Source organism: Thunnus maccoyii, chromosome 8 (assembly GCF_910596095.1).
Source record: "Thunnus maccoyii chromosome 8, fThuMac1.1, whole genome shotgun sequence".
Taxonomy (NCBI): Eukaryota; Metazoa; Chordata; class Actinopteri; order Scombriformes; family Scombridae; genus Thunnus; species Thunnus maccoyii.
Window position 1 is genome coordinate 6,304,929 of NC_056540.1, and position 19,988 is coordinate 6,324,916.

At 38.1% G+C, this 19,988-nt stretch overlaps 1 long non-coding RNA gene across 2 annotated transcripts; it reads right to left on the reverse strand.

The window, feature by feature from the left end:
• Positions 1-1,233: 1,233 nt before the first annotated feature.
• LOC121901701 lies at positions 1,234-18,566 on the reverse strand. 2 transcript variants are annotated; one of them, XR_006097370.1, is made up of 4 exons: positions 18,499-18,566; positions 17,809-17,890; positions 10,565-10,669; positions 1,234-2,153 (listed from the first exon to the last, which is right to left on the reverse strand). It is a non-coding gene; the product is annotated as an uncharacterized LOC121901701 (long non-coding RNA). The 2 variants fall into 2 exon arrangements; XR_006097371.1 differs by lacking the exon at positions 18,499-18,566 and adding an exon at positions 17,960-18,026.
• Between the last annotated feature and the right edge of the window lie 1,422 nt (positions 18,567-19,988).

Sequence of the window (19,988 nt, forward strand, 5' to 3'; positions counted from 1 at the left end):
ACACCTTAATATATATAATAATTTCAACATGTCATAGTTTCATCTTCAGCCATAATAGTGCAGTGTTAATTTGGAACCATCTTGAATACCTGTAGGTTAAGTATTTAAATAATGTATTATGGAAAACTGACCCTGGATCTGCCATAAATGCTGGGTTCTTTGCTGGGTCCTCTGCTGCTTAACAGCACAACTTCTTAAAAATTCATATATCACAACTTTTGCTTTGTAGGGTTTACATGTCAGAAGTTCATGGTACAAAACATATCTTCAACCTCTTGGCTGACATGCTAGGATGCATACACTGTGAATTGTAATAAGTTGACTTAATAAAAGTAAGGAAACCAATGGCCTCAAAATTTCTGGTTTTGAGGCAATTGGTGTATCATTAATTTTAAGTTGTTAAAGTATAAAAGAACTGTATTTAGGCAACCGTGTCATGGCAGTAAACTTCAGTACAGTAAACTCAAAATCATTAATTGAGTTGACTATAAAATGTCACTTCAGACAACTTAAAGATCTGAGTAATGTTAAGTAAAGAGAACTAAAAGAGTAAGTAAAAACTTATTCTTACTAGGGGTGTGCCCAAATACAAACATGTTATTCGGCAAAGCACAAATAGTGGGTTTTTTACGAATATTTGTTTCATACCAATATTTTAAAAAATTATTTGTTTTCGGGAAGTAAGTAAGCAAACATGTCAAATACCAGCGTACAGGTTGGTTACATCGCTATCTCAGTCTCTCTCCTCTGCTCTGCTGTTATGTCTATCAGCAGGTCTTAACGAGGGGAGTCACATCCACCTGCTACATGACACACATTTCCTAATTTGGACATCACTCCCGGAGGTCTGTCTACAATGACGTGATGAGTTAAGTTTTATCAGCGCAGTCATCTATGATCGGGGAGACTCTAGTTCGAGACCTGATGTGGGGACCTCCTTTGTAAGGTAATTTATTCATGAACACTTATTGTAACACTTTAATTCTCTGAAATTAAAAGCATAATAAAAACAAAACAAAAACAGGATTTTTAAGCTTGTTTCCACTTTTATTCAAACACAAATACAAATAAGTTTGCTGCCTCAACAAATACAAATACTGGGCTCTCTGCACTCCCTAATCCTTACAAGTCTAAGCATTCACATTAATAGGAAAATACCAGGAAACTGATTGCCTTAACATTTTCAAATAAGGCAAACTAAAAGTAAGCTGTTGAAACAAAGAGAGACAACAGTTTGAAGGGAAAACTGAAAGAGTTTATTTGTTCTGTAAGACAAGAAAAACAAGTTTCTTTTTCAGTTTTGGTTCTCTTTTCAGGCATGTTATCAAACTTCAAACTTGGTACTCAAAATGTTTGACATGCTGCCAAATTAAATTATCAAATTATAGTGCAAAAGATCTGAACTGTTAGTCTTAAAAATGCATTTTGTTGGGTTGCAGACTACTTCAAGAATGATGAACATACACTATTGTTAGTCTTAAGATTTTTTTTTAACAATATTGTGTAACAGTATAAATGGAAAAGCTTTTTCCCTTTACATACACAAGACAATAACTTTCTTTTGGGTTTTTGTCAGGTTTTTGTATACAAATCCTGAATGAACTGACACCTCTGCCAACTAAGCTATTAATTACAGAAAAACAACATATGTTACTCACAGTATATCTTAATCTTGGCATGAACTTCCTCAACTTTTAGAAAATCAAAATGGCTTTCATCACACTGATGAAAAATGGTTATCATCCCTCTAATGTTCTTAACATCTCCACTGACTATGGTGCGTAACAAACTACAGAAAAACAAACTCAGTCAGTTGGACCAAAGGATGAAAAAAACATCACTTTTCCAATACAAGTAAAGAGTCCCATTGGAGATAGAAGGATGTCACATCCCATTCACATTGTGAAGACATTCACTCTGCATCAGAAGAGTTTTGAGTGATTGTATTTTTGTTTTTAGGGATGTTTGTCTAAGTGAGAGAAGCACTCTAAAGTCAAATGTGTTCTTCAGTTGTTGAGGGTACTCAAATTCAGAGTGTAAATAAGTCCAAAGAGTAGGCACATGGCATGCAGAAGATTTTCAAGGTCATCCATCACTGTTGCTCCTTCCAAAAATGATTGGAAGTGTGGGACATGTCTGGAGGGTCATCAGTCCTAACAACAATCATAGCGTTACAACTAATTACATGTCAAATGTCACCTTGCATTTCTATGGTAGAAAACATATCTATATCTTGATCTTATTAGATATTCATTTAAATGAAAGTGTGATCTGGTGCACATTGTCCTAACAATACTAACTAGCTCTAGCTTCAATACAAGAACATGGTTCTTTATTTTTGTGTCTTCTACATGGATCATCTGCTGGTGGGGATACAAACTTTTAATTTGAGACCTGTAAGTTTAAGCCTCAGTCTTTTTTTGCATAGTTGTGGTAGTGAGTTAGCATGGTATAGAGCCATCATGTGAATCTTGAAGACTTGTGTGCAGGGTTCTGAGTTTCTAATAAGTCTGGCAAAAACAGAATTAGTACTATAATAGAAATTAATTTTATTAGCTGGCTAGCTAACACTGACAAACTTTGCCAGTGACAAAGGTCATCTCAATAAGTAAAATTGGTTTATGGTGAAAATGGTCTTCCCAATGAAATTTTGAGTTGCAGGAAATACAGGAAGTCCAACACATATTTATTGGAAAAATGTCTGGGAGAAGGAACAGAAGACATGGGTAGTTAGCCTGAGCAGTGAGACATATCTTGAGGAGTCATAAAGGGTGTACTGACATAAAGTCAAATTAGGAATAAATCTAATGGAGAGCGTTCACACTTACCAACCATCCCAGGTTCCTTGTATTACACTCAAATCACACTATGCCCAATTTTATTAGGACAACTACAGATGATTTAAGCCTGCAGCCAACATAAGAATGGTATTTCACTTCTGCTCCTTCTTTCCTCAGTTTAACTATCTTAGCAACAAAAGTTCAAGTTAAACTGTTAAATGTAAAATAAAAACATGAAACTTTGTGATTTCCTGTCTGATAAGATAACTGCATATAATAAATTATGATAAAAAAGTTCATGTTTAAGTTGCAGTTTATGTTCTGTGTTGTAGTGCATGAAAAGTTAGCATAAAGCAGGACATAAAGTAACTGAATCTCAATAGTTTTTCAAAGGAAGCCTGTACACCTCCACTCCCCATGTACCTTCGTAACATCACACTTACTGCTCACTCTTCCCGCCTCCTGTGCACTACTTAGCAACAACTGAAACTCTTTTATTTTTCTCCTACTTTTTCTTCCCCTTTGAGTGAGTACACAAATGTCAGATATTTTCAGTTTGCACGATTCAAAACCTTGAAACGTGACTTCATAAAACGTGCTTGTCAGCGGTGTTGTCTCCTGTGTATTACTACTTTCAGGTCCTTCCTCTGATCGAATCCGAACACTATTTTTGATATGAAATCACATGAATAGCTCTTGCTTGTGGCAGTGATAGGCATGTAAAAACCTCTCTGCAGCTCTTTTTTCTTTACTTTGAGCTGTTAACTTTTATCTTAACTTTGATAACTGACTTTCTTTTTTTGTTCTTTCTCTTTTCCTTCCTTTCTTTTCTTTTTCCTTTCTAACTTCCCTTCTTTTCTTCTATTTTTAAATTCTTTGTCTTCCTGTCTTACTTTCTCTTCAGCTTCACTCTTCATATGTCATGCTGATTGAAGGAACAAGCAAGTATAGAAACACAGTCATACCTTTATCATAAAATGATGAGTCTTCCTTTTTTATAAAGACCACCACACTTCTACTCCCTTCCGACACACCGACTAAGAGCATAGCTTAAAGCTAAAAGCGATTGACTCTGTTGCTCTACAGAATGTAATAAAAGTCACAAATAAATCAAGAGCCCCGATGAAAAATAGGGAGATTGCACAGCTTAAAAGGATACACCGCAGGGCAGGACACAAGTGGAGGAAAACAAAGCTGCAGCTGCATTATGACATTTTAAAGGACAGCCTTGCAAATTTCAGTGTTCGAATATTAGAGCTTCCAGGCAGGCATACTTCACCCCACTGCGCTTTGCTTCTAACATTGTGTTGTTAGAGTGTTGTTTTTTATTGAATTTCCAGTCTTATTTTACCTTTGGTGAAGGGAATTCTTGAAACGTGTACATACATCTGCGCAACATTGTGACAAATCAGTTACCTTAAATTTTTTTTTTTACGACCTTGTTGAGACATTAATTGGAGTCAATCCTGATCACAATATTTTTAAGTGCACGTGAAGGCAGCATAACATTCACTCACATTCTGACTGATACATCTCTCCCTTTTACTGCCCTTTTTTCTCCTGTCACTCCTCATCCCCTATCTCTTCATCACTCCCAAAACTTCACTCTTGAACAATGTCTTGTAATCCTCCTCCTATTCTGCCACTTCCTCCTTCTCACCTCCTTTTTCAAAATAATATTTCAGCCATAATATTTGTTAAACTTAACTTAATGTTACTTCTCCCTCTGCAATCCTGAGATCCTGTTGGTACCTGGTGATCTTTCTGTAAGTCTCTCTCTATGTTAAAGCTGAGAAATTCCCTCATTCACGCTCTATTTCTACAGTATGTTTGGTGTCAGCAGGGGCTAAATTGGGCTGGAACGATCTGGAACAGCATTCCAGCACTTTCAGCTAATAAGTAAATAAATCTGATTGGCAGTCTCATATATAATAATGTCAAGCAAGTTCATTTTTTGTATAAAAGGGTCTGGTTGCGGGCTGTAGACAATGATGTAAACCCCCCTCCGAAAACAAAGTGGGTTGCAGTGGCAGAGTGGTGCTGTCCGTTGACTGTAGGAAGTGAAGATGCAGAAGCAGCGATTCAAAGACTAACTTTGGGTGAAAACTTTTGCCACAATATTAGATATTCGTATCTTATGTTTGTAGTGAAAAAACTCACAAGACTTCTCTTTGTTGGAGCTGATATTCATCTGCTGACCTTCAGTAAGTTTGTTCCTGACATTTATTCAGCTGTTTCTGTGCTGTGGAACCAGATGAGCAGTAAGATACAATGTTGTTTTATATCTGAATTTTGTCATATTCATAACATAACGTTATTGATAGTCTCTCCACATAATAACATTGGTATTAATTGGTAATAACAATAACAAATGAATGTACTTCTGTCTCCTGACTGACAGTAAACAGCTGTAACATTATTGTCTCTGATGATGTCAGATAAACTGATTCAGATAAACAAAGCCAGCCAGGCCTCGTCAGATAAACAGGAGACACAGGTCTGCACAGTGTAACTCAGTAAATAAACAATGTAACTCAGTAATATTTGAAGTGTGAGTTATATAAATGACTGATCTGGACTCTTTCCAGACTGATGCTGACACAAGACAGTTTTTTTAGCTGATTTTGAAAACAACAATCATGTGAAAAGTAAAGAAGAACATCTTATTTCTCTGTATGATCCTTTCCATAATGTTGTCAGACAATTATTATAACAATCTGAACCTGTCAGTGGCAAAAACAAGCACTTTTAGTGGACGTACACTGACGGGACACTATCGCCCTGTCGGATTACATTGCAGCTCGTTTCGTGGCTGCCGGCTGAAGTGCTCTCACTCAATACTTGGACCACTTTCAAAAATCATTGTCTCCATTAGTCACTTAGACACAAAAAGATGGGAAAATAGGGTCCAGGTTGAAAAATACCTATGTTTCCCTTTAAAGCTAACATGAACCCAAAGCCTTAGCCTAACATAAATCTTATTCTGATACAAACCCTGGTTAGTCTGACCATGCTCAGAATTCTTCACCCAGTGTCATGATCTTTGGCTGTTTTAACGCATTCGAGAAGATGATAGATGATATTGGTTGAGGCCCATCTGTCCCTTTGCTGGATTCTCACCATTCCTCATCTGATTCACAAACTGTGTTCACCTGCAAGATCACCAGCCCCTGGTAGTTTGCTTTTCGCACCATTCTTGATAAACCCTCTGTTTGACAGGTCCAACATGACAGCAGTTTGGAAGCGTGCCTAACATCAACTCTCATGCTAAATTCAAAGTTACTCGGGTCATTTTGCACTTTCCAGAACTCACCAACCGATGCCAGAAATACATTTTCTACCTGTCACTTGAGTACATATTGCTTTAACTGTCAGCTGTCAGAACTAATAAAGCAACAAACTCTAGACTTGTTCCCAGGTGCAGCATCACCAAGAAAGAATATGCATCAAACACAGAGCACAGTCTGGTCAAGCAGAGATTCTTGGTGTGTATGGGTGAGTGTACAAAGGTCAGGGGTGGAAATACATTAAATATACATGATATGATACATGATAAAAGATGAAAAGAGAAGTAGAAAAAGAGTACTTGAGAGGAGCAAAAACAAGAATCGCCAGAAGAGAGATGAGTTTGGCAGCACTCATACTGTCAGATCCTCTCATCACAGTAATCAAGACCTTTTCAGCATCAGCACAACTCTGAACAACGCAAAGCCCACAATAGCACAAGTTATATCACTAATAAAGCTGTTTGTGTTACATCAGTTATGGCTAATGATGAGTAGCATGTGACATAATTACACTCTAATGAGATGAAGGCAGTTTCATAACAGTCCTCTGAGTTATATATGTAAATACTAGCTCCAAAGGTTAGTGTGGTTACATAAAGTGAAACAAACATGTGTCACACCGCTGTGTCATTCTGCATTGATTATAAAGTATATGCTGTGTGCGTCATGCATTAAGTAAGAGTATGTAAATTGTGTTATATAATATGAAAAACTTTTCGTCAGAGACATAGTATTTTCACTTTTATCACTCAAATCAGTGTAATGCTAACATATTGTTTCATTATTAAAAGCACTCGCCCTACAGTCACTGTTTCATTATTATATTATTGTATCAGAGAGCATCTACTGGAATTTTTGCTGCTCGTGTACAAATAAGTAGAGCAGATATAAACCCTTTCTGTCATTTCCAAAAGAAATTTAAACTCTTAAGTGTCCGTCCTTGGCTTTTTCTACCAATAAAAGATAATTTCCTCTGTGGGCTTTGGCGAGTCTGTCTTGTATCTCTCGTCCATCTCTTTAATTTTCTATTTAACAGCATCTCTCTACCTGTCAGTACATGTGGGGACCTTGTGTCTTTTGAAACATTTCAGTGCACACTGACGTGTATCGCTTTGTCTTGTTTTTGGTGTTTTCATGGTTTTCCTTAAACCAATATGAGAAGTGTAGTATGTTAAAGGAGAAGTACAGTTTATTACATGTTGGGTTTTATTTCTGCCCCTCCAGCCATCGGTTTTATGGGGTATGAATATTGCCCTCATACAAGTAAAAAAAGTAGAAAACAGGTCCACCAGGGCTACAAACACGAGCTGTCAGATGATCAATCAAGTTGGAAAAAAATCCTCCAGGTTAGTCAAACTTATTTGGAAGATAGAATGAAGATAAATGGTGACATTTTTTTCCCAAACTGTATGTTCTTCTGTCTGCAGACTGACTTCCTACCATAGTTGCTGTAGTTCAGCAGTTTACAATCTGTCTGATCATCTTACTTCTTGTTTCCTGTTTTCCTAGTTTTTTAGAAATGTCTGTGCGTCTGTGTATGCATGAAAACAGTAACTTTTTGATATATATAGTGATAATAATGCAAATTCCTCTCCTCTGACAGTCTAAAGTCTAGTGCAGACTATAAGTTATAACTTATAACGTTTAATAACTTTGCCACAATTCACATGTCCCTGACAATCTTTTGCCAAAGGTTGTCTAGTTCCAGTGGTTGCAAGATGCGTCTTGACCTTGCAGTGAGCTGTATCTGACTCCACAACAGTTTCAGACATTTTTAATACAACTGTAGCTAAAAGCAAGATGTGCTTGTAGCTGTTGTGTCTAAAATTCAGAGATGGGAGATGAGCAGTGTCCAATGAGAGTGTTAGAGGAAACTGTGGGTGGGGATGCAGGGAGGCAGCAGGCACATAAATAAAGTGACATCTTGTGTTTTTCCATTGAATATCAATCATTCACTGGAACTGGAATAATCTTGTAATCAGTACACCCCCACATCAACATGACAACAATACAATCTGAAAAAGACTAAAAGCACAGGACCTAACTACACAAAAGTAAATATCCAGTGGCTTAATTTGCTTAAGGTTTTTTTTTTTCCACTCATGTCTATTTTTGGCCAAGTAGTTTTCATCAGTCTGGCTTCTGTTTTCAAGCCATCTGCTCTCTTATGGTAGAAACAAAGCATTTTCTTGTGGTAGAAAAAGACATTATCTGACAAACAGGGGTCTGAAAGACAAATACACAGAATATACAAAAGTAAAGGATTCCACTCGACCTGAACTCATGGCCCGTATGACAATAAAGCCTCCGAGCTCTGACAAACCAGCATGGCGCGGAAGATGGATCGGTGTGGAAAGATATTGGGTTTATTTCAAAGCAATTCACTGCCAATTCACAGGTATCCAGCGAAAGAGCCACGCTGACCATCAGACGGCAAGCTGAGAAATTCCTACCGGAGCAAGAAAATCACGCTCACACATTTATTCTTGATTGCCCTTAGTCATCGATGCGAGAGCAAACACGCTACGCACACTGCACAAACTACACACACACATTGCTCCGGTTCATCCTGGTGCACCACGCTCCCTGAAGGTATTCGGGCAACACACATTCACTCTCCATCCACCTACACGATCTCCAGTGGTTCCAGACTGTGGGGGAGACTGTCTGACAAGATGCCAAACTGAGTTCACTTGTCTCACATCTGATTGGTTGCTGAGGGTGGTAAAGGCTCTGCAGCGATTGGTCAGTTAGTTTCAAAGCAGTGCACGACTGCTAATAATCTCAGATGAACCAGAATAAGTCTTGTTTAAGGTCACACCAACTGCAACAAGAAATCTATAACAACAGAGTCTTAACTGTCTTTTCACTGTGTCAAACTAAAGCTATGGAAGTCAAAACCAGCCAGAGGATGGTGTGTATGTGCGTGAATGTCAAACAGGAGTGGGGGGAAAAAAGAAAAACAAACAGAAACTTAAATTTAGTAGATCAATAAAGCTGGAGGACTGGAGCAGCTTTTGCTTTTAGCACAGCACTAAAAACTTAAATTGGAGCGGGAACAAACTAAGGATCATAACATCAAGCAGCGCACAGTGTGCAATAATACTGTGGAACTGGATTTTATAACTGAAAAGAGAAGCAGTCATTTTCTCTTCCATCACAAAAAGCGGGAGGCAATTAAAATCATGCTCATTAGGAGGTAATAAGAATGTGTGTTTGCATGTACCTGATTGGCCAACACAGTGTGTCGCCAGATGACATTACACTGCGTTGCAGCAAAAAAATGAGCCCCACTGCATCAAAGCATTTGGGTTCCATTTAAAAGAAGGAAGAGGCTGAGATTTTTCTTGAAGCAGTGCTACAGTCTGAATGCTGCCTTACAGTGTAAACTTCATACTAAGTGTACGTGTACGAGGCTCACAGTGGTGTGCATTGTCACAACGACAATGAATACATGCTGATGTTTTGATTGTTTAATGTTTACCATGTTTATCATCTTTCTTTAGCATGACAAAGGTGTCCTGTGGAGTTTTCTTGTAAACAGCATAAAGTTATGTTTACATTGAGTTTTACTCACTAAAACTTTTAGTATGTATCCTTGAGGTTGAATGCATTTCCTTTCTCATGAAACACTTGCAAAGCTGATTTTTATAATCATACATTGTTCGCTAACATGTTTATAAGCTAGCTGTCTTGTGTTAGTGCAACGTTTCTTGGTACGTAACCGCCAACAACTGTCAGTCAGTGGAATAGCGTGAAACCAACAGCAGAATGTGAACTGTGTCGCCCACATGCTCACATAAGCATCTTCATGCACATGTACAAAGAAAACAGGGACAAACTCATAAAGACATGGATCAAAGTAATTAAAAACTGCAGAGAGCACCTTTAATATTTTCTAATTGGCACGAAGCACAAAGTACAGTTGAGGCTGATGAGAATGTGACCAGGTGATAAAACTCAGGGGATCACCAAAGTTATTATAATTGATGCCAAGAGAAACGCCAAATTTCAAATTTCCAACAGTGTTGAGCTACAATATTTCACTCAGAACCAAAAAAAAAACAACAAAAAGTCAAGGAATCTTCAACGTTAGTGGGGTCGATCCTCTGGGGACCATGAATGTTTCTACCAAAGTTCATGGCAATCCATCAAATATCTTATATCCCCACTCAGCTAATGATTAAATCTACAGGCTGCAACTTGGTTTCACTTTCGCCATGACAAGCACTGTACCTTCCTTTCCCCCATCGATCCCTGTAGACATAAAACTTCCTTCTGTTTATTAATGTTGGTTCACAGCTGCTAACACCTATGCTGAATTTCAGCAGAGGAATCTACCCTTACTGTCAAGTTTGAACTTATTTCACACTACAGTAGCACACTGACACTCTGCTACTGTCCTCATAACACATCTACAGTCATTCTGAAAATCACTGAGTGCAGTAACAGTGGCAGTTCTTTAATATCTAGTGTTTGACAGCCATGTGTACTGACCTTGTGTACACATGATCAGGCCAAGTGATGACTGTTATCACGCTCACTGCTGGAGACTTGCCGGGTGTGACTGTCCGCTAGATTACTCAGTGTCACTTCCACCTTCTGGAAACAATTAAGAAGATATACCACTGTTGGATTAGTGGGGTTACATTTAAAGCTGCAATTACTGTAATGATGCATCCATACTATCACACCTATCATTATTTCTTGTCCTTAACAATTTAGGGTTTGAATTGCTTTGTGTGAGACCATTTCATCCAGAAGTGCCTCACCCGACATTCAAGGTTTTTGCTCTTTTGTGCAATCCAACGTCTGAAAAATGACGCTGAGGTCTGAGGATGCACAAAATGTTTTATGTAGATATGTCTCAGGAAAGTATATGCACAGTAAAGTATGTTAAAGGGTCAATTCATGCCAATTTTTTTAAAAAAAACATCATCCCTATTGGTATTTAGCGATGTAGACAGTGTCCCTCTTACTCCAAATAAACCATAATCCTCACTTTCAACAGTTTTCATCAGAACTACTTCTAGTCCCTATGAAAACATGTCATTAGGTCAGTTTCTCTGTCCCTCAGTCCATCTTTAACCCCATTTTAACCAAAAGTTCCAGGTACTTTGGAATCAGAGGAACTAATCTCAGAAACTAAACTTGGAACTAAAAGTGCCTGTAATGCAGTCTTGTTTGCATTTCCACCACATCTGAGGAACCAGGTAGGTCATGCAATCATTGAAGAATCAAAAAATGACAGCAGTGCTTGAAACGTAGCATTCACACATGATGAAAACACAGATTTGTTCTGTTGTTCTTTGTATTTACTGCTGCATGAGTCGGATAATGGAAAATGAAACTGAAACTAAGAGTGTAACAGTAAAATATCTGCTGAGTGTTTGATGGTTATTTATTTCTGCTTTAGAAGGTAACCACCATGAAACAATCAGGAAATAACATTTTATTTCTCTCATTCACTGACTTTTTTCTCCACTGCCGCCCCCTTTCTTCATTCACTCTCTAGCTCGCTCCACCACTCTCTCTCTCACTTGTGCTCTCAGCTCCTACCATGCTGCTCCCTCTTTTTCTCTCACCCTTTTTTAAAACAAGTCAGGAAGCTGATAACAAAGTGTAACTTTACTTTTAACATTAACAAACGAAGATAAATGACCTCTCCTCATTGCAAACTGGTCCTAAATTGATACTGGAGTACTTCCTTGTTTATGAAGTGGTACACAAGCTGAAGTAGCCGTGGCGTTTGGTTTGACCAATCAGCGATGGTCATCACTGCAAACCCCCCCCCCCCCCCCCAAACTTCCTCTGCTTTTGGAAAGTACTTTTTGAGGGGTAAAACTATCTCCCCAGAACTTAATTCACACCCAGATTCCTCCGGTGGAAACGTAGGCAGAGGAAATGAGTTCTTCAAAAGGTTCTTAGTCCCTGTGGAAGGTTCCTTTGGTGGACACATGGCTTTTCTTTCCACATATCCCTTTCTCATGGGACTGTCTGTCAGACTTCCACCCACACCTGCTGTCTTGCTCCCCAGTATATATTCCTTCCTGTAGCATTGTTCCTTACTAGATCATCACTGTTACTTAGATGCTTTTAAATTCTAGACATTTTGCCTGTCTGTTTTCAGTTCACTGTTCCTGTTCCAGTTATCACGTTATGTTAAAACTTGCTGCCCGTCCTAACCTGCCTACCTGCTCTACCCTACTTGACTTTTTTGCCTGCTGTGACTGCTTTCATGCTGCCAAATATAAGCTTGTCTAACAAACAATGATTCCAAGTAAAGTCCCTTTAATTGTACCTATACGTGTTTTCCCCTGCTGTGTGTTCCTTTCCTGAACTGTTTGGTGAGTTATGTAGAGCAGTGGTTCCCTTTTTATTGGTGCATCCTTAAATAAATCAATGTTTGCTTGTGACCCCAGCATTTTGTGACTTTTTCAACCAAAAAGTGTATTTTTTAAAATTGTTTTAAGTACGTTTTTGAGGCCTGAAGATGTTAAATGATCCAATTATTACCCCTCATATTTACAAAAATGTGTAAATATAGTGAACTGATTGTGTCCTTGTCTGGTAGTATTGTAGATACTTCATTTAGTTTCATTTGTGAGCCACACACATGTAGTCTCTAACTAGTTCTACTTCTTATTTACTCTTAGAGAGTCAAACACAGAACTCTGTGATTTATTACAAAGAACCCAGTGGAGGTATTAAACTTCTTTCCACAGAGATTTGTCTTGTGAAGGATTTGACAAATCTCCCTTCTGACACAGGCGATATTATCCTGATTTTTGCATCAGTGTTAGTACGCTCTAATCCTTTTCCTTGTCTATCATCTCTCTCCCTGTTGTATCTGTTTTAATTTTCCTCCCACTATTTTTCTTTGACTCAGTGACTTATTCAAAAACCTACTGCCAATTATCAGAGATAGTGTCAGAAAATAACACAGGAGCTATTTGCTTTGCAGAAAATGAGCAGTGAAAATTCTCAGTGGTGCGTGATGGGTTTGGATTGATGGGGATAACTATCTGTGTCTCGGAGGGCAATAATGGCAGGGCAGGCGCTGGAAAAGCACAGTCAGGGTTTAAGTACAGTAAATATTATGGCTGACATATAATTACTACAGACTAGACAGATGGGTGGCTGGAGGAGGGGTCTGAGATGGTGGTGAGTGATGGGGCCAAGTCATGACAGGAGGCAGGAGGAAAAAGGGAAAACAAGACTGACGAGGAGGGGGAAGATAATAGAGGGAGGACAGAAGGTAAAGACAAATGTAAGAAGGGATTAAGTGTAAATTGAAAGAATGGATTTACTACATTTTTACTAATTTAAATGAAGCATTCTGTTGCAGGGAGTAAGAAGATATAGTGGAGGTATGTTTGTTCATTGTGTCCAACTGAATTCATTTCCTTTGTCTTTGGGTCTGAACCAGGAATTCAAATTCTTCTTGTGACTGCTGAGCCATGTGTGTCTTGTCACTTTTTCTTCCTCGACCTCTTTGCAACGGTGAAACTCCACCATTTTAGCGCAACTGATGTGGGTCATTTGACTCCTGTAGCACACACCGGATTCAGACGAAGAAGTCTAGGTACAGTAAGCTGAAGGTGCTGATCCAGGAGGCATTTTTCATTAAAAACATTTCTAAGAAAAGCAAGAAGTTTGCATGTTTATTTGATTAATGAACTATTACGGTGCTTATAGTTGCCCCCATAAAACCATCACTTGTCCTTTTTACACTTTGGTTTTTGTACAGATTTAATTAAGGTATGACATGTTAATTACTGAGCTTCAGAGGTGCAGGTCACTAGTCTTTATTAAACAAAGACCATGCACAAAAAAACCCCAAAACATTAATCTCAAAATGAGAAGAGAGGATTTAGGCCAGATTTAACTATTAGCTCATTTCCATCTGCAGTCCCCGGGCAGGTACACAGAACGATTACCAGATAATAAAAACATTAAGTTTATCTTAGCCTAACTTAGCTAATTCAGTAGTTGTACTGTATAGGTGGTTGAATGATGAACCTCTTCAAATATGGATATGCAATGTATTGTACACATTTATTGTAGCAAATGTAAGACATACATAAGAAAAAGTGATTATTAATGTCCAACCAATCTGACTTGCACAACAGCCAGAGTGCACGCTGAAGGGACTTTTGTTGTCCTAAATGCATCAAGATGAAATGACTCTAATTCCCAGACATTGGGCCTCATTCACAAACAGTGTGTATGCTTAAACCATGCATACGAATGTTTTAAGCACAAATCCAGGATTCATCAATATGTTCTTACTTGAATTTGTTCTTACTCTGCAAACACATTTAGAACTGCCTTAGACCATGTATACACACAAATCATAAACATCCCATGATTCTTAAAAAATGATATAGTCAATATTTATTCAATGTAAATAGTATAATACAACCACAGTCATTTAAAAAATGATTGGGCCTAAATATACAACATGTAAAAGTGTGAAATTGCTAATGATACACAATGTACTTACTAATTATAAAATTAAAAGTTAAGACTTTGTAATCCATAAATCATCATCATAAATGTAATGAAATGATTAATATATTAAAACTGTCCTTTTCCCACTTTTAGATGACATTATATATATATGGGAGTTTCCATATTGGAATGTGACAGCATCAGATTTGGCTGATATATGCAGCTGGTTAACCAGCAGCCTGTTCAGTGTCCTCACAGCCTGACAATTCAGTAGAGGCACAGGGAGGGACGCTCTGCTTTCTCTACATCACAGCCTGTTGAGGACAGAGACGAAACATGATGCACATCTGGTGCAGCAGTAGAGATTTATTTAGATCAATTCCACAGATCTACACATTTACAATTTTTTATTTTGTTACAGATGTACTGTATGGTGGTGGTGCAACAGGTCTGCAGGCTGTATTCAGGCTCCGAAATGGTTGTGCCAATGACATGTTTACCAGCCAAATCTGAATTTTCTGACTTCTACTTCTGAGACTATTGTTTGCATTTCACTAGCAGTAAAATGTTTTTATATTTTTACCATTACCTCCCTGTTTGCAATGAGTGACAGCTCTCTCCACTGTTGCATCGCTCCAACAGAGCTTTGCCTATATAGAGAAATTTGGGTGTGGTAGTATGCTAATTACCAATAGCAGGCATGGGCCTGTCAGTTTAGAATGATACTGATTCACTAACATACACACAGAGATAAGAAAAAAATTGGCCAGTGCACATGTGTCATGAATCTTTGTTTTCATAGCGGGAATCTAAGGGGAAATCAAGCTAGTTTGCTTGATTGACTATGTGACTCATAGTGTTTACACTTTCTGATTCCATCTTAGCTCCATTAAGCTGCGTCATATTCACTCAAATATGAATACTACTGTGGCTCCTGTATTCACAAAGATAACACAAATTAAGCAATAAATCCAAATCTCGAGGCATCTGTGACCTTTCTGAATACAAATTTTGACATTATTTCAATTGGAAGAAAATTTCACAGGGAAAGGAGGGAGTAACAGAGCTTATTCATATTAGGTCAGTTCAAACAATTTAACCTCTTGTCATATTTACAACAGTGCTGTAACAGAGCTGATCCTTCAGCAGCTTAATCTTCTGGTATATTTTTGTAGAAAGCAGAACAAAATACCCTTATTATCTGTCACAGAAACCTAAATTTAGAAACTAATTCACCTCATCATTTATATACTTACTTTTACTTTAAAAATGACTAAACTGATGGACATCTGCACGTCAACAGTCGCTTTTATATGTCTCCTTTTTCCTTTCCCCTGTTTATCTGCTCAGCCATTATTCTCTAATGAACCTCCATGACAATGCTGGCTGCGGTTGCTAGGACACTGTGATGCAACAGCAAAGCCACTATAGTGGACATCTCAATAAATAACACGGTACAGTCCGTGACTACAGCCAGCCGTCCGCTGTGCTGTGTCATGTCTCTGCTGTGACTGGTTGGAGGGAAGTGTGAACTGTCACATCCACACACTGCCCAGTCATCCGGAGAACACAACTGTCATGTCTTTTTAAATGGTGGAGGGAGGACACAGACAGTTTATAGGTGTTTGTGTGTGTGGCCTGTAGTGGATGGATGTGATTGAGGCACTCCGGTGTCAGAACTGCTGGACTGTATTATTATGCCTTCACTATGCTGTCCAGCTGCACTTCTGATAACAGATGTGCTTTTGTCGCTGTGTTCATCTTTGTCTTCATCTGTCTTGCTGCTTCATGAACCACACTCTGTTCATTTCTTTCACTTCTTGTTGTTTCACAGTCTCTTCATCTTTTGACTCTTTTTCTGTTATATTCTGTTTCCTTGACATACACAGTCTTCCAAGATGGAAACAAGACTTAAACTAGACTTAATTATCCATTACAAAAATATATTTGCTCAGTTTCTCGATATAAGACGTAACTTTCTCGTTATAACGAGATCATTTTTCTCATTATAACAAGAAAAACAACATGCTATATTACATGAGTTATGCAGCACATTGCTGCTACTTATGTGCTGATTTCTTCTCCGGTGTTCAAAAAGAGCTCATGAGGAAATTATTCATTCTGATATTATCAGTCAAAACTGGACCTGTACCATGTTAGGGATAATGACAGAAACAGGGTTGTAATATTCCAGGGGAGATAATTAATGTGTGGTCACTATGTTTCACTCACTGTTAATGAGAAACACATACAAGGACAGCAAAGCACTATTTTTACTGCTTTCCACTTTCTGATTGGGGAAAATTCATACAACTTACTTGCTGACGCACATGTGTGTGTTACCATGGTTTCATTTATACATTGCCTATACAGATCATTTCCTTGACCATTCATGTCCAGAAGGTGGATTAGTAGTCTTTGGATACATTTTTGAATTGTTATAACTGTTATTAAAAGTGCTGTGGTTGCTCTGCTTTACTTTGTCTGTTTGTCACAGTAAAGGTACCTAATATTATAAGAAAACTATCATTGTTACAAATTCCAAAATAAGTAAATAACTTTTCTTGTTGTAACAAGAAAAATCAAGATTATCTGTTCTTGGAAGAAAGCAGGAGCATTTTTTCAGGGAATGCCAAGGTATGGAAATGTGGCATGACGTCATAGAAATACCCAAAACTTTATTTAAAAGCCATGTCCCTTTTATTGGCCAGGTATATCTACATGTTTTGATAAATAAAGGCTAGTCTCAATTAGAAGCCAGGTCTAAATTAATTGTTCTTGTGGTTACCATGGATACAGTTTTGTTTTTCTTTTTATCATCAATTGCAATCATTCATGTCAGTAATGAGCAAAACTCAGAAACACAGCAGTGAGACATATATCCATTATCTCTCTCTAAATCCAATTAAATTCAAAGGGCTTGATTGGCATGAACGTTTCAAGAACAATGTTACCAAAGCATCAAAATACAGTTTGTTCAAATATTTGGACAGTACACAATAACAGTAATATGAACATTGTCTCTATCTCTCCCCAGCTGATTTAGCTTGTTACGCAACTTAGTGGCTCCACTTATGTAGCTCTCTCTCCCCCGCCTCTCTCTCCCAACACGACAATACAAATCCATCTAGCAGATACCCGCACAACATAGGCTACACACAGCAATCAGCTACAATTTAATACTGCTCCTCATTATCACCACAATGCTTGCTAGTACATAATGTTAGCCAACTACTCTCTCTCTCTTTCTCTCTCTCTCTCTCAATATGCCTTGATATGTCACTGACCTGGACTGCTGTTGCTGTTGTTCGGCTAGCAGTAGCTGCAGACTCGTTTGTAGTACCCCAATTGTAGTACCCCAGTTGATGCCTGTGGAAGAAAGTTAGCTAATGTTACCACTTCTTGGCTGGAAAAATATTTAACATGAGCTAACATTACCTGTTCTTAAAGGAAAAAAGTGAGCAAACAGTAGTGGTTCTCAAAAGGACAAAGTGAACAGTTTTATGGATGGGCAGATCTGAACTCAGCAATCGTACTCAGGTGTGGACTAAAACAACCACACCAAGACTGTTTAAGGAAGTGTTCTTGACCCAATGACAAATTCTGACCCAAATACAGACATACTCTGTAAGTTTGAGCTAAACAGCTTCCAGGTGTGCTTTGGATACTGGGATTCAGAAGTCAACAGATGCTAGCAGCTAGCAATCAAAGTCTGATCTGGACTAGCAACAATGTATGTTGCCTTCTTGATATTTTGGCAGATAGAACCTTTTTCAAGACAATGAGCAAAGTGAATTTTCTCATGTGACTTATAGAGCTTTCAAGTTTGTCAACTCATCTGCTGATTCAGACCAGATCAAATAAAGTACAGGTTAAAAAAATCTAGTTGTTAGCAAGACATTCATAGCTCTTTCATGTTTCTGTCTGGCTGCTGATTGGTCCACTAAATGTACTGCTGCTCTCTCCTGTTTGCTAACCTGAGTTAGTCCAGAGAACTATTGCTGACTTTCTTCATGGGAGAGGAGTTAAGGTCTGCAAAAAGTCCAAAGTCAAAAAGTAGGTAAAAGGGTCTCAAAAGTCACTAAATCTAGCAAGAAAGTTGCTTAGTTGTCAATAATGAAAATGAACATTGCCTTTTACATTAACCTAGTGACAGACGAGAACAACACCTGTAACGATGGTAACACTACACATGAAATGTGTAGAACAGTTGTAGCCTCAGAATACTTAGAAGACATAAAAGAGATAAAAATGCATAAGTATATAGGTAACTTTATTTATATAGCACCTTTCAAGAGCAGAGAAGTCACAACGTGCTTCACAGAGGAGATAAAGCAAAAACATACATACAGACATAAAACACAATAAAAAACAGAATAAATAGAAAATAGAAAAATTACACAAAGGCAAGTCTGTACAAATCTTAAGCTGCTTTTTAGAGGTGTCCACAGTGTCCACAGTTCTTAAATCCAAAGGGAGAGAATTGCAAAGTTTAGGAGCCACAACCTCAAAAGCACAGTCTCCTTTAGTTTAAAGCCTAGTTCTAGGAACAACCAGCAAACCCTGAAGAAGCCAGACTGAAACTTATCAAAGAAATTATGTTCATCAATTGCAGTTGTGAGCTGCTTAGCAACCACATGGCAACAAAGGGTACCTTCGAGATGGGCCTGTAATTTTGGGGTAGAAATGGATCAAGGTTTGATTTTTTGAGAAGTGGTTCAATAGCAGCATAGTTTGAATTGAGCAGGGACATGGCCAGATAACAGAGAGCTGTTGATTATGGAAAGCACAGCAGGACCAATAGAGCCAATGACATTTTTAAGCAGAGATGAGGGCAAGAGGAAGTTTTCATACAGTTTACCAAGTTAGTAAGATCTTGGAGTGTTATTAGACAAAACCTATCCAGGACTGTAGGCTGAGAGAAGCACAAGATAAGGGGGAAAGTTGAGGGGAAAATGTTCAACCTGATGTCATTAATCTTGCCTACAAAGAAAGAAAAAAAATTGTTACATTTCTTGGTTGAAAAAATCAGAACAGCAGGTGTTCCGATCTCCTACAGTCTCTCTTTAAAGAGTGAATGTTGTCATTTATCCAAGGGGAGGATTTGCTCAAAGCAGCCAATCTAGTTTTAATAGGGGCCACTTTATCCAATGCTGAAAGACAGTGTTCATTAAAAGATTGCACCAAGTAGTCAATATCACTGTGCATATCAGAGTTAAAATGGAAAGTTGCAGAAAACTTTGCAGCAGAAAGGTGGTTAAAGATGCGAGAGCTAATGATACTGCAGCAAGGTAAGGAATCTAGATTAAATGACAAATCAAATAAAACACAGTTGTGATCGGTCATAAAAAGATCCTCAGAAAATAAAGAATCAATATTCAAACCAAGAGTAAAAACAAGGTCCAGAGTATGCCCTCTGTTGTGTGTAGGGCCAGATACATGTTGAGTGAGATTAAAAGACTCTGTG